The sequence below is a fragment of the Sceloporus occidentalis genome, unplaced genomic scaffold (genome assembly GCF_023333645.1).
Source record: "Sceloporus occidentalis isolate IW3139 unplaced genomic scaffold, rSceOcc1.0.p SCAF_4, whole genome shotgun sequence".
Taxonomy (NCBI): domain Eukaryota; kingdom Metazoa; phylum Chordata; class Lepidosauria; order Squamata; family Phrynosomatidae; genus Sceloporus; species Sceloporus occidentalis.
Window position 1 is genome coordinate 40,188,535 of NW_028316984.1, and position 14,667 is coordinate 40,203,201.

Consider the following 14,667-nt stretch of genomic DNA (forward strand, 5'->3'; position numbering starts at 1 on the left):
AACATCATAGGGGCGTGGCAGTTACACGTCTAAGCCCACAGCACACCAGGAAACTGCAGTGGAAAAACCGCTAAAGGCAGCTTTTCCATAGTCAAAAAAGGAGTGGTTGAAAAATGCTCCTTTTTTTGGCCAGTGCCACAGTGAACTGGGGCTACAACATGCGGCTGCCACAGCTTCAATTCATCTTCAGGTGGCGTGGCTTCACGCTGACCCATGGGGGCCATATATTTGACCCCATAGTTTCCTGGAAATATGTCATAGCAGCTGATGATTTGTGGATCCATTGGTCCACCACCACTTTGGGTAACTCTAGTAATGAAAATGGAGAGAGTGAAGAATGGGTTGACCATACCGTGAGGGTTGGCATCTTGAGCCATATTCACATTCACAGTCCAAAGCATGAAAATACATAGGATATATTGCCTACCGTGCAGATAATGGACAGAATCTAGTGGTGTACTTCCACTGGATCCCATTGCTCCTGCCAGAATTGGTGATGTTTCCTTCCTCCAGCAGCTCCCATGGACTCTAAAAACCTAGGCCTGAAGTCTAAGAAACACTGTGGAGCAGGATTTTTGCTACCTCAGGAGACTTTACCTGGAGGGGAAGGGGAAGAATGTTTCAGTTCCACTAGCTCTCTTTGATACTGGCCAGTGCCTTTGGGCAGGGGGTGGGAGGGATGCTGTCCCAAACATTAGTGCCTTTCTGCACTCATAATCTGTTGAATGGCAGCTGGATTCCATCCTGACATTCTCTCCTGCAACCCCTAGGGCAGCTGCTGCTGGCATAGTGTTTATGGGTAAGGCAAGGCAAAATTGGAATTCTACGGCTGACTTGGTTTGCTTGCATTTTACTCTCCAGACTGGCATCCAGATCATGTATTGGAATAACAGGCAGCACTGTGTGAGTGAGAGAAAGAGACAGACAGACAGACAGACAGACAGACAGACAGACAGACAGAGTTCAGTGGTAAACCTTGAAACACAGAACTCTTCTGCTGGATCTTCTCTTGGCTAGAACTTGAGTTCTCCCTCCCATTTCAAAATGATTTTCGATTTTAATTTCCACTTCCTTTTACTAAGCTTCTATGGCATTTGTAAAAAATGAAAGGTCCAGTATGTATTAAAGAAGAAAAAATGTTGAGTGTTCCATAGGATGTTGCCTTTTTGAAAGCAACTGATTAAAGGGAAAGTTTATTGTGTATCTACTAATGAATAAAGGATGTAACTAGACACTCTCTTAAACCACTAACCGTCAGTATCTCTTCCCCTTGTTTCTCATGGAAACCCTCAAATGTTTCTTCCCTGGATCCCTCCAAATGTTGTGAACTTCTATTAGACTCAACCAGTATGGGAATGGTCAGGGATGGTGGTTAATCCCTGACCATTGCCCATACTGATTGGGACTAATAGGACCTAACACATTGAAAGAGGATGATTTCCAACACATTGAAAGCACTCATTGGAAGGGGAAGATTTTGGTGAAGGCTGGTCTAGTTGAAGCAGACATGTCATGCAACTTCAGCATTACCTACAGCATTTTCTCTGTTCCTGCTCCACTAGTGTTTGTGCAGCTCTGGGTGGGAAACATGCGGCCCTCTAGATGCTGTTCAGCTGCAGCTTCCATCAGCTTTGCCAGCACAGCCAATTGTGAGGAATGCTGGAACCTGTAGAATTTCAGTGTCTGCAAGACCATATATTTCCCATCCCTGGTGCTGAAGGTGGTGTTGCTGTGTTGCATATCTGATTAACCTGGAAATTGCTCAATTGGATTGGACCTGAATTTTTCAGATAATGGCTATTTCAGACCTGTTGTATCTCACTGGGAAAAGGGAAGTGAAAGAAATTCAAGCCATTCTTGTCTCAAACATTTCTGAGCTTGTTATCACAAAATAGCATGTAGTTCAATATAAAGCCATGGTCTTCTCACCACCTGAGGCATTTTAAGATATATACAATAATGTAAAGTGCGTGTTTGCCTGCTTTACAAATCCATTTGCCTGATCCCAGTCACCTGACTTAATGTATTATTTAATGGGACCAACATGAAGACTATACTAAGATATTGAACCCTGTCCTTCAACTACTTTAGATACCTTTCAGTCCGATGACTCTGTCTCTCTTGCTGTAGAATGCACATCTATGAACCAAATTTGTCCAAACTTGACATTTTCTTGCAAGTTTGAGGCTTTTTGACAAATTTTGGGTTTTTTTCTCAGAAAAGTGCTATTTTATTCATTTTGAGTGGAACTTGGTATGAAACAAATTTTAAAGATTGTAGATATTCTGTATACTATTTTGTTTCATTCAGATTGGAAGTGAAATAATTAACATATACACTGGCAAAGCTAGTTAAACCTCCTAGTTTTATCATAACATTGTATAAAAGTTTGTGTGGCTGTATATATTTTTTTTTTTTGGCAAAGACTAGGCCATGAATAATGATTTTAGCTTCATGATGGTAGCTTTGCCCATAATCCTGGCTTCATCACCATCCTTTGAAATAAGTTTTGGTCCCTGACACATGCATAGCAAATTGTTGACAGGTGTTTCCTATGTCTCCCAGTATTGCTATTGCTTTCCCACCTGTTAATACTAATTGTGTTGCTTATGGCAGATACATAAGATGTTCATTCACAGACAGCCACTAGATGGAGATCATGGACCAGCTGTTACTTTTCTTAGCTGACCAGTATAAGCATTCTCAAACAGGCTTTCCTGATTGAGGTATCAATTTCTCATCAAATGATTTTTGGATGTAAATGCCTGTCAACATCCAAAAATGCCCGTTTGGGAGAAGAAAAATACTGGAGAGTTTTGGCTTTCTTCTCCTAAACTAAGGATAGTATTGGACTTGTAGTTGGGACTAGAAATGTTTTAACAAACAGGACTTCATTTTTTGTGTGAAAAAGTCTACTGTTCTTGTATGTGAATTTTCTGTACAGTTTGAGCATTTTAATCTGAAAATCTGAAATCCAAAATGCTCCAAAATCCACAACTTGAGTGCTGACAAGATACCACAGTGGTTCAGTGTATACAAATGTTGTTTTATGCACAAAATTATTTAGAATATTGTATAAAATTATTTTCAGGCTATGTGTATAAAGTGTATATGAAACATAAATGGATTTTGTATTTAGACTTGGGTCCCATTTCCAAGATATCTCATTATGTATGGTAGGCCCCTGGTATCTGCTGGCTATCTACTGGGCCCAATTCCAGCAACCTCTGTGAATTCCAAAATCTCTAGATGCATCCATTATATGCAATAAGGTCATAAAATGGTGTCCCATATATAAAATAGCAAAAGCAAGGTTTGCTTTTGGGCATTTTAAAAAACATTTTCAAGCTCTGGGTGGTTGAAGGCTAACTGTATATGCAAATACTCCAAAATCCAAAACTTTTTTAGTTCCAAGTATTTTGGATAAGAGATATTCAACCTGTATCAATTTTTCCATTAATAAAACTAAGTCGAGTTTCTAAAATTTAGATGTTAGGTATTCAAGTCATGTTCTTCCTTTTCTTTACAAAATAATTTTTCTTCCTGTTAGCACTGAGGTGGGCAACATGATCCCTCACTATTGACTATGCTGGCTGAGGCTGCTGAGAATCACAGTCCAACAATGGAGGGTCACAGTTTTTCAGCTCTGTGTAAGCAGGAAAGGTTTCATGGACAACTCAACAATGGCATTACCTATTGTGTATCATTTCTCTTGTTACATATTCTTAAAAATATATAGCCCTTTGAAATATAATAGCTAAACTTCTTATTGTAGGGGAAAACCCCCAGTGTAAACTGATGAAGCCAGTGTGAAGCACTTGGAAGCCCTACTCATTCCAGTGAGCAGAGCTTGGGTTCCTACTTTTTTAAAAGGAGTACTTACTTTGCTTCTTACTCTAATTGCTCAATGGATCATTACTTATTATTGCAGTATAGAAAGTTAACTTGCTAAGTTACTCACTGGTGACACATTACTTTTACTGTTGTTGTGCCATTGGAAAATACAGGAAAATACTCTCTTGTTTTCCGAAGTGGCTAAATCAAATATTGCACAGTGGACATTCTGAGAAAAATGCAAAATACATTAAAGTAATCCTTCCAGGCTGCCTTCTTCTTCCTTTTTCCATTGCCTAGATTGGGCCAGTACACATGCCCAGTAGTGAATACAGGCAAACACCCTCACCCGATTCCACTGAAAAGTGAAGACTTACAGCTGTGGCTGGTACAGGCAAAAACAAACAAAAAACCCACTTAACTGTTCCAAGGCAATGGATCCTGTTTGATCTTGAAAGCTAACCAAGGTCAGATATAATTAGTATATGAAAGGGAGATTGCCAAGGAATACCAGGTGCTGTGGGCCCTATTCAGAGGAAGGGAATGCTAACACCCCCCCCCCATCTGAATATATCGTGCCAAGAAAACCTTATGTTAGGATTGCCGTAAATCAGAACTGACAAGAAAGCACATAATAGCAACATCTAGCTTGTTATTGCAAAAAAAAAATATAAATAAAAATAAAAATAAATGGTACTGTAATTGCTAAAGTAACATGTTGAGAAAAGGAGTTACTTCCTATTTCTGTCAATGAAAGATGAAGACAACCATTATAACAGAGTGCCTTTTAAGTTCCATCCAACTAGGCAGACAATTTAGAAGAATTCCATGGCGCAGAAGAACCAGCAGGGGCATATTCCTTCTGTCTGATTCCTTGTGGAGGTCATTTTTCAAGTTGACCAGAGCAACCTCTGCCCTATAGTCAGGCCTGAAATCAGACTGAAATAGATTTAGATAATCTGTCTCATCAAGAAATTCTTGGAGCTGGAAGACCACCTCTCACTCTGGTACCTTGTCCCATTGGCTGATATTTGTTATTAACAAATAGAGCTCTGTAAAGTTTGTATTTGTGCAATATGATGTCACCCAGGGATTAAAAAAACCCAGTGATCTTATAACTGGCTCCTTTAGACATGATGGAACTCTGCTTTATTTTAAAAAGGGATTGAGTATTCCCTTTACCCACTTAGTTGGTCCCCCTCTGGCTTTTTAGAAAGCCAGGAAGGGCAAGCTCTAACACACATATGATGGCCCTTTCTTCTCCAAGAACCTTGTCCACATCCTTGGACTGTTGGAAGGTATCCCTTATCATTGGATAAACAGGGACCAAAGTTATAGCCACTGGATCAATATTAACTATATTCCTTGATGGTCTTCTGTTGCACTATAAAGACCTTCTTCTTTCTTAGAATGTGTCCAGAGAAGGGCTGGAAGTCTGGAAATCGAGTCTTATGAGGTATGACATAGGGAGCTGGGTATGCTTAGCTTGGAGAAGGCTGAGAGGTGAGATGATAGCTATCTCTCAATATCTAAAGGGCTGTCACGTAAAAGATGTAGCAAGCTTGTTTTGTGCTGCTCCAGAGAGTAGAACACAAATCAACAGATTCATATTGCAAGAAAAGAGAGTCCATCTAAATGTTACAAATGTTAGAAATCTTGGAAGAACAATCTAAAATTTACTTTATGTTATGATTTAAAAGAAAACTATTATAAGATGTTATTTAGATGGTATCTTACCCCAGTGAGATTAACTAAAATGTATAAAAACAAGAACCTCAGTTGCTGGAAATGTAATGAAACACCAGGTACCCTTTACCATATATGGTTTCAATCCATAATATAATTTCAGAAATTTTGAAAATTAAGATTCCAATATATCATGAAATGAATTTGCTCAATATGTTACATATGTTAGAAGGGAAAATTGAAGAAGGAAAACCCCCACAAAAAACTTCTATTATATATTGTATAGTATATGCTAGGAAATGGAAAAATCAAAACACTCTCACTGTAGAAGACTGATTATGTAAACTGTATGATATGTTGAGTTTAGATAAATTAACAATGATGATTAAAGATGGTAAATTACCTACTTTAGAAGAAGAGTGGACTGAAATAATATAGTTTTGGAAACAAAGGAGGGGAAATTCTGTTATACAATTTCTAGGGAATTAAGCAAACCGAGAAAACAAAAGGACGGATAGATTAAATATGTGTTTATTGCATATTGGAACCTATTAAAAAAGAATAGATTGCAAAACGGTAAAGAAAGGAAATTTTGGTAGTAATAAACCAGACGGATGGCAAGAGGAAGTCATTTGAATGTAGTTGTTTCAGAGGTTTATATGTCAGGTGTTAGAGTGTCCTATATGTGGTTTTGTATTGTCTGCTTTGTTTATATTTTGAAGTATGTGTGTGATAGTTATATGTTGAATAAAAATTAATCCATAAAAGAAAGGACCTTTTTAAATCATAAGAGCAGGTGAATAGATTGCCTCAGAGGGTTTTGGACTCTCCATTTTTGGAGGTTTTTAAACAGAGGTTGGATGTGCAGGAATGTCTTAGTTGTGTATTCTTGCATGGCAGGGGGTTGAACTGATGGCCCTTGTGATACCTTCTGATTCTATGATTCTAAGGGGATGCGGGAGTTGTACTAGGAAAATATCTGGAGGGCTGCAATTTTGCAGCTCCTGCTCTTTCTTAAAAAAAAGTCCCCCAAAACAAAAGTGGCATTTAGAGGCTGTCTGATATTCACTGTCTGACTCTCCAGGAAGTTTATTTTAGTTGAGATAATTTCTTCTGGAACACATTTAATTTGCAAGTAGGGTAAATTGTTTGCATGGGACTCATTAATATTTTTATTACTGTTGCTGCTTTTTTAATGGTTTCTGTTTGTTGGCTTTTATCTGATTATTTTATTTTTACCTTATATTTTTGTCAGTCTTGAATTGTTTTTTTAAAGGGCAGGTTATAAATATGGTAAATAAACAGGTGTCTGAAATGGGCACAGTTGACAGAAAACTTTTAATTTTACCTTTAGTTAGAAATGTATTTGTAGGTGCCAGTGTCTTACTGCTTATAGGACTCAGAATCATTCCAAATCAACTATGTTTTGAAATGTGCGAGGGAATGAAACCTTGATTCTCTATATATTTTAGACTACAACTTCCATAATCCTTTACCTTTTGTTAGAGAGTTTGGGGCTTCAAGGAATTGATATCCAAAACATTGGGATATCAGCCCTGATTTAGAGATGGTGGATACATCTGCACTATGCATTTACATCAATTTCATACCACTTTAACGGACCAGACTCCATCCTCTGAAATCTTTAGATGTGTACTTTGGTGACGTACTTAGAATTTCTCTATGGACTAACACTGGAGCTCTCTAGAGGGAAGAATTCTGAGTACTTAACCAAACTATCTACTTAACTTAACTACTATCAAATTCCACATGATTCAATAGAAGATACGAATGCCTAAGGGTGGTAGCCAAACAACAAGGCCCTCAGTTTCTTCTCAGTCTTAATGCCATTCTTTCTCCTCTCTATTGGCCCAGAAATGTGCTCCCAGCAGTAAATATCTGATGTTGCCATGGCTGCTTCCATTATAAGATTTTTCTAGATTTTCAGGATGACATGAGATTTGAGATTTTTTTAATTAATATTAAAAAAATTAACACAGTTTACAAAGATTATATATAGAAAAAAATTCTATATCCCATTCCTACTTCCCACCCTCCACCATTATTTTGGGAAGCTCATAATTCCCATAATTACTTTTTTCCTTCTTTTCCTTTCTTTTGTTACTGTCTATTTAATACGATTATCTTCAAAATTTCACAACTCTGTTAACTTATGTTTAAATGTTTCTTCAAACTTATATAGCTTAAATGTCTTGAAAAGTTATCATAGATTATTGTTCGAGTATAGTTTTCTTTAATATTATATTTTACGAATATTCTACAGTCCAGGTTTCCTTTAAATGATCGAAGAATAAATGGATTTTATTCTTGTTTGTGATTTTCAAAGAGGTTTCCTTCTATGGTACACATTTCTATTATTTCTAGCATTCTAGTCATCCACTCTTCTATTATGAGATTTGAGATTTTGTGAGAGATGAGGCCTGCCTCACCTCTGTTAACTGCCAGTCTTGAGTTGACTGACTGGCAAGAAGGGTTGGTTTTTACACTGAGTGACTCTAGGCAGAGCAAATTTGCTACTAACATAAAATATGTGCTCAAGCATGTTAAAGTATATTTATTCCCCTTAAGCTAATTTTCCAGGCTCTGCAGAGATCCTGGGAAATGAGGTCTGAAGAGAATTTTTCTGAAATGTCAGAGAAGTGCTTCTCCAACGCATTTTGAGGATTATGTGAGTGGAATCCTTGAGAAACATTCCAGTACCTCTTCTTCTCTATGTTTGCATAAATGGCTTATCTGTATCTTTTACTCTACTCCAGCCCGCACTTTGCAAGAATTCCTTGTAAACAAAGTCATAGAATATAGATATTATATAGCATATGTCTGCCATAAATTAAAGTTGACTCAGTTTTATTATATAAGCCTGTAGTTCCTGTTCCCATTTTAAACCTGTACCACCTTCAAAGTTGTGCAACATTATTTTGTGCTATCCCTCCCTATCTTTTTGGAAAGGACTAATCACTTTTATTGTGTGTGTGTATGTGTCTTCAAGTTGTCTGTTGATTAGGGATGCTCCTCTATTGGGGCAATTTGTCGAACCCCATAGTTATATCTGTAAAAGACTAATCAAGACACCTTAAGGACTAATCACTTTTATTGTGTGTGTGTATGTGTCTAAGTTGTCTATTGTCTTATGGTGACCCTATGAATTTTACAGGGTTTTCTTAGGCAAGAAATATTCAGAGGTGGTTTTGCCAGTTTCTTCCTCTGAAATAGAGCATATGGCATCTTGTATTTGTTGGAGGTCTCCTGTCAAAATTCTAAACAGGGCTGACCCTGCATAGCTTCCAGGATCAGACAAGATCTGCTGGCTTTAAAGTATTTGGGTTGGAATCATTTTAAAAGATTTATCTTTAGGAAGATAAAGTAGAGATAGGCAATTTGAGGCTGTGCATGTTAAAGACTCACAGTTAACATGCGGTGCCATTGTATGTCAGAAATTTGGACTGTCCCTGAGTTTGAAAACCTGGCAAACCTAGCAGAAAGGCAAGGATGTAGAGGAGGGAACATTCTTAACTTTCTTGTCTAACTCAAGAAATGCTTGTAAACAATCAATTTTAGTTTAAGTTGACTTGTAGGGTATCTGCATCATTTGCTATCATAACAATATCAGTATCATTTAATATAATTCAGTATCTATATCAGGTCTTCAGTCGTCCAGAACACACTGCAGAAATAATCCAGTTTGAGACAGCTTTAATTGCCCTGGCTCAGTGCTAGGGAATTCTGGAAGCTGCAGTTTTATGAGACATTTAGCCTTTTCTGTCAGAGAGCTCTGGAGCCACAATAAACTACAGTTCCCATGATTTTCAAGCACTGAGCCAGGGCAGTTAAAGCGATCTCAAACTGGATTATTTCTGCAGTGTGTTTTGGACCAATGACAGCCTTCCTCAATTCAGAGCTCTTCATTTTTTTTAGACCATTGCTTCCATTGGCTCCTGCCAGTATGGCTAATGGCTAAGGATGATGAGAGCTGTTGCCCATAATGCCCAGAGACATCCAGGCTAGGGAAAGCTGACCACTGTAATCAAGTTATTTGAGATATTAGTTGACTAATCTGAGTGCTTCTCTTGATTTGTTTCAAGGCTGTTGCTTAACTTCACCTAATATGGTTTAACACAGTGAAAATCCTAGAGATGATCAAAAGCATTGAATACTATAAATTATTCTGGTTAATCTTAAAACCACAAAAGCCAATTTTCACTTAGACAAAATTATACATTTAAAAAAATTACAAGCACTTTGATTCTGGCCTGTGACTGAAATAAATCTGTCCATTTATTCATATTCAACATGTTTGCTATATTTATTTGGTTTACGCAGAGAGAAGCAATAGTTAAGGGTGTCCCCCACTTTATATTTTAGTACTGAAATATACAGCAGATGGCAGCAGTCCTCTTGTTTTTTCATTTATACCAATATGAATGTAAGAATGTTACAGAATAAAGGGCTGAATTTTCTGTTTAGAGGAGAAATGATATAAATTAAACAAAATTACATTGGTACTCCAAATTATTTCTCCTTCTTAAATTCTCCTCTTTTTTATACTGTGGCATAAGCAACAATATTGGTAATATAAAATACACTGAATATTTCAGTGGTGCATAAGAAGTAACATTGTTTTCTACTTTTGGTAGTGTTAACACCAATAGATACAACACTTAGTATAAAGAAGGTGCAGTGATTTATGTAACGACTTGTGCAATTGAATTGTGAGGTCAAGGAAGAAAATAGAAGGAAATGAAGGAAACTTTGTACAAGTGGTACAAAATTTGTGCTAATAGAGTGACACTACTGAATACAACCCACTGAATGTTGTTGTTCAGTATTGCCAGAGCTTTCATTGTAGGTCAAAAACAAAGGCTCAGGAGTCCCCATTATATAATGCTGAATGCATGAAGTTTGTAGCCTGAGTTGAATGGCGACCATGGAAGAGACCCTGTTTTACAATATTCCTTAAACTATTCTTGCTTTCTGAAAATAGCAGAGAAAGAGTTCCAAATATGATATTTCAATTCAATTCAATCTTTATTTACAGTCAGTAGATCCGGCTAGATATGCTATAACTTAAAACCATATCAAATAGAAGCTTACATATAACTTAAAATAATATAACATAGAAAGGTTATATAAAAAATACTGGAGTTTTACATAAAATTAAAATTATCTGATTGGGTTACATCAGTAGAGATTATTTTTGGTTATATAGGCCCATTACAGACAGGCAAAATATGGCGTGGTGGCAGCGGTACTAGGGTTAGGGAGCGCGCACCATGCAGATGCTCCCTAACCCTAGTACGTACTCCATAAGTCAAAATGGCAACGCCCTGTACACACGGGCGCCACCATTTTGACGGGACGGACGCTTAGCATCCACATGTCATGGCGCACTCGGGCTTCAGAAGTGCGCCACAAAAAGAACCCGCTTTTTGCAGGTTCTTTTTTTGCCAGCGGGAAACCGCACAGTTTATCCACTGCGGCTTCCCGCCGGTGGAAAAGGAGACACCAGCAGGCCACCCTTTTTGGGCGGTCTGTTCTGTGCCATAATTATAGATCTAGGGAATGTTGCCATTAGTCTGATCCCTTTTTGATAATTCGATCTCTCTAATTTTAACAGCTAAAGACAAAAATTTTACAACAGACAAAGTAATATTCATGCATTTGTCTTGCAACATCTTGATATGTCAAATGGTGAGCTTTGCACCTTGGCCTTAAAACATTAGGTTGTATTCCACATTCACTTTCTGTTTTGTGCTCATGCACAGATGGCTTCTCTGGAGTTGTGAAATAAAGTTTGAATATTAAGTATTGTTTTACTTTGATGCATGTTACATTTCTCTGAGCTATACTCAATAAATTTGCTGAAATGTCCCTCAAAGATTAAAAACATGTATTTTGGGTAGCTTGAGCTATAAACCAAGATTAGATATACAGATTTAAAATATTAAATAGCATTTCCCCCCTCATGGTTGTTAGACTGAATGCAAAGTAAAAATATGGAATTCTGATGGAGGCACATATGGCTTTTGGGGCAAAGCCAGTTTTGCTATTATAAAGCTTCTGCTTCAGCAGAAAAGTCTGGGATATAATCATTCACCACGAGATGGAGCAGTCAGAACAGATAATTTCAGAGCCTGCTTTGAGTTGTATTTGGCATGATCCTGTTTTCTTTTCAGCCCTTTGGAACTTGGTGGTATAGACAGGCAACTTGATTCCCTCTCTTTTGCCTTTGTGGGTCTCCTATTTTACCTGCATGGTTGGAGTGATTAATCATGCCTTCACAGTGATTTATTTGAGACCTATGAACTAGTAAAACTAGAAGCCAAATAAAGTGGATAAAAACCATTAAGGGCATTTTTATTTTCTTTGACGGGATGAACAAGAGTGCCTCACCTGCAAAATCAAACAAAGGAGGATTGCTTTATTCTGCATTTGCATAGTACAGTAATGTTACAGTAAGAAACTTGAGGACTTAAGACCCTCTTTTCCCAGGGTGACACTTGAGGCATCTTAGTATAAATCTTTGCGCAAATAATGATGCTGGTTCTTAAAATATTTTTACTTCAACTATGAAAAGTGCCAAGGCATCAGATTTTAGTTTAGTGAAGAGCAGAAGGAGGCAGTTGCTGGCTACCATTAGTTTTAGATTCTTTTTCATAAAATAATGTACATCTATAATGAAAATTGAATATGTAACCTTGCAACATATGGCATTTCACTAGCTGTTATTGTGTGCATCCAAGTCATTTTTTACTCATGGCAACTTTAAAGTTACTCTATAATTGCGTTTTCTTGGCAAGTTTCTTCAGAAGGGGTTCACCATTGGCGTCCTCTGAGGCTGAGAGAGTGTGACTTTTTATCCCCAGTGGCGAATCGAACCCTGATCTCTGGAGTCACAGTCCAACACTCAAATTTCTACATCACACTAGTTCATATCAGTAATAGAGCTGGAAAATTAGAATATGTCTTGCTCATTTTTTTCCCAGTAAAGGATTTTGTGTACGAACAAACTGTTCAGTCAAATATCTTTGTAGCTTTGGAAAGCCACTATTGGATATAACGGATCATTCTCAGGGTATTGGAAGGCTTTTTAGTCACCTGGTAAAAACTTGTTGAACTAATAGCTGCAAAAGGTCAGGAAAGCAGAATCTCTCTATTTTAGCAGTCTCTTTCAGGCCGTCAGGGAGCAGTACATGCAGAACGTTTGAATTACAAACAATCTCCATTTCCAATTGACTCTTAAGATTGCACAAAACAGTGGTGGATAGAGATCAATACAGTGAGTACCGAGCTGGAGTACTTGTCTTTTGAAATAACAGCCCTTTTTAAATGGCCACAGACACCCTTGTCAACCACATATCCCTGTCAGCTATCTATTGGGTGTTTTGCAGATGCCTGTGTTCTTGCTGTAAATAGCAGGATACTCTAATTATAATTACAGTCACTTTTCCAATTCATTCAGCCTGAAATTGTGGACAGGCTTCTGAGAGGGATGAGTCCTACCACTTGTCCTTTAGCTGTCCTGGCTAATTAGAGCAGCTACAGGGGGACTGAGTCAAGGAAAGAAGTGATAAGTGTCTCATTAAGAGAAGGTGAAGCAGTTGGGAAGGAGGCTGTGGTGAGACTTTTGCTGAAAAGAGCTCTGATCCACCAATCGGAGTAATTGTCCCCTTCTGTTTCTTTCCCTCAACTATGTGCTCAGCTGTGTGGCTCCAGTTCAGCTCCAGCTTTCCCCCTGATAACACAGATTATATGAATCTCTTTATCTTGGTTTTGAAAATATATACATAGCTGTCATGGGGAATGCATCTTTTGTCCACCTGAACCCCTCATAGTTTTCAACATCGTTGTAGTATGCTTCTTAACTGTCTGACAAGGACGAGAATCGAAACCAAAGCATCATCTCCAATCATTTTTGGAGGAACAAAAGGTAGTGCTTGAGAATAAATGGCATCTGGAAATACATGTTGAACTGTCTTCTTTCCAAGGCCTTTTTACATCTGTATGCAGCTCCTGATAATGAGTGCTCCAGAAATTTGGTCTCTGGTATCCTTACACAGTACTCCTTATCTAAGGATTCAACCATCTATGGTTTGAAAATGTTCAAAAACTATATAAACTCTAAAAAGCAAACCTTGATATTGCTATTTTATATAGGGGACACTATGTTACTGTGTTCACATATTTGTGGATTTTGGGGGTCCTGGAACCAAAACCCAGTGGATACCAAGGGCCCGTTGTACTTCCAATGTCCCCCACCATGTTTCTGTTCCACCAGATTTTAGTGAAGAGTCTTAATGACTTTTAAGTCATTGGTGTAGAGCAGTGGTTCCCAACCTTTCGTCCTCCATTTGTTTTGGACTTCAGTTTCCAGAAACCCCAGCCAACTTGGGCAACAGTCAGAATTATGAGAGCTGAAGTCTAAATCGTCTGGAGGACCAAAGATAGACTGGTTATTAACAATTCAAAATTTTCCAAATGGTTTAGATTATATAAATTGGACCAAAGATAGTACAGGGAGTGTGTTAACATGTTGAAGTTCAGTAGATGAGGCAGAGGTATTGTTGGTCAGCAAAATTTAGAGTTTTCAATTAGAGTTTTGCATTCAGTCTCTTCTGGATGAGGTTGCATTGGATGAGGTTACACTTACACAGAAGAATATGGTTTGCTTCTTGGAAGAACCTGGTTTCCAGGAGGCAGGTGTGGCTTTTTGCCCCATCTAGGCTATTAGCACCAGCAACATACACATTCTGACTGCAGGCACTGTTATGCATGCCTTGGAATTGTCCAAATTTAGTGTGGGTCTGCCTTTCTTTTAATGTTGTGAGCTGCTCTGAGTCCCAGTCCTGGGGAAAGAGTGGGATACAAATAAATATGAATATGATGATGATGATGATGCCTTTAGAAAAGTCTTACCAAAGTTTGGGTGGCTGAAAATACTATCTAAAAAGTGTTCACACCTCTGGCCTTATACCTTTGTCATTAGCTTCCAGTTTGTCCTCAAGTCCTATAGAGATTACTAATAAAATATGATAGATGGATGAATAAGGGTGAATTGCTTCATATGCCCATACTAGTGTAGTAGTATCATAGGGCCTGGCCTGAGTTTTGTTATTGTCTGATATGTGA

At 37.9% G+C, this 14,667-nt stretch overlaps 1 protein-coding gene across 2 annotated transcripts in view; it reads left to right on the plus strand.

Moving 5' to 3' along the window:
• The window catches only part of STK39 (serine/threonine kinase 39), a 157,909-nt gene that overhangs the window by 83,291 nt on the left and 59,951 nt on the right, over positions 1–14,667 (plus strand). The window lies entirely within an intron of this gene.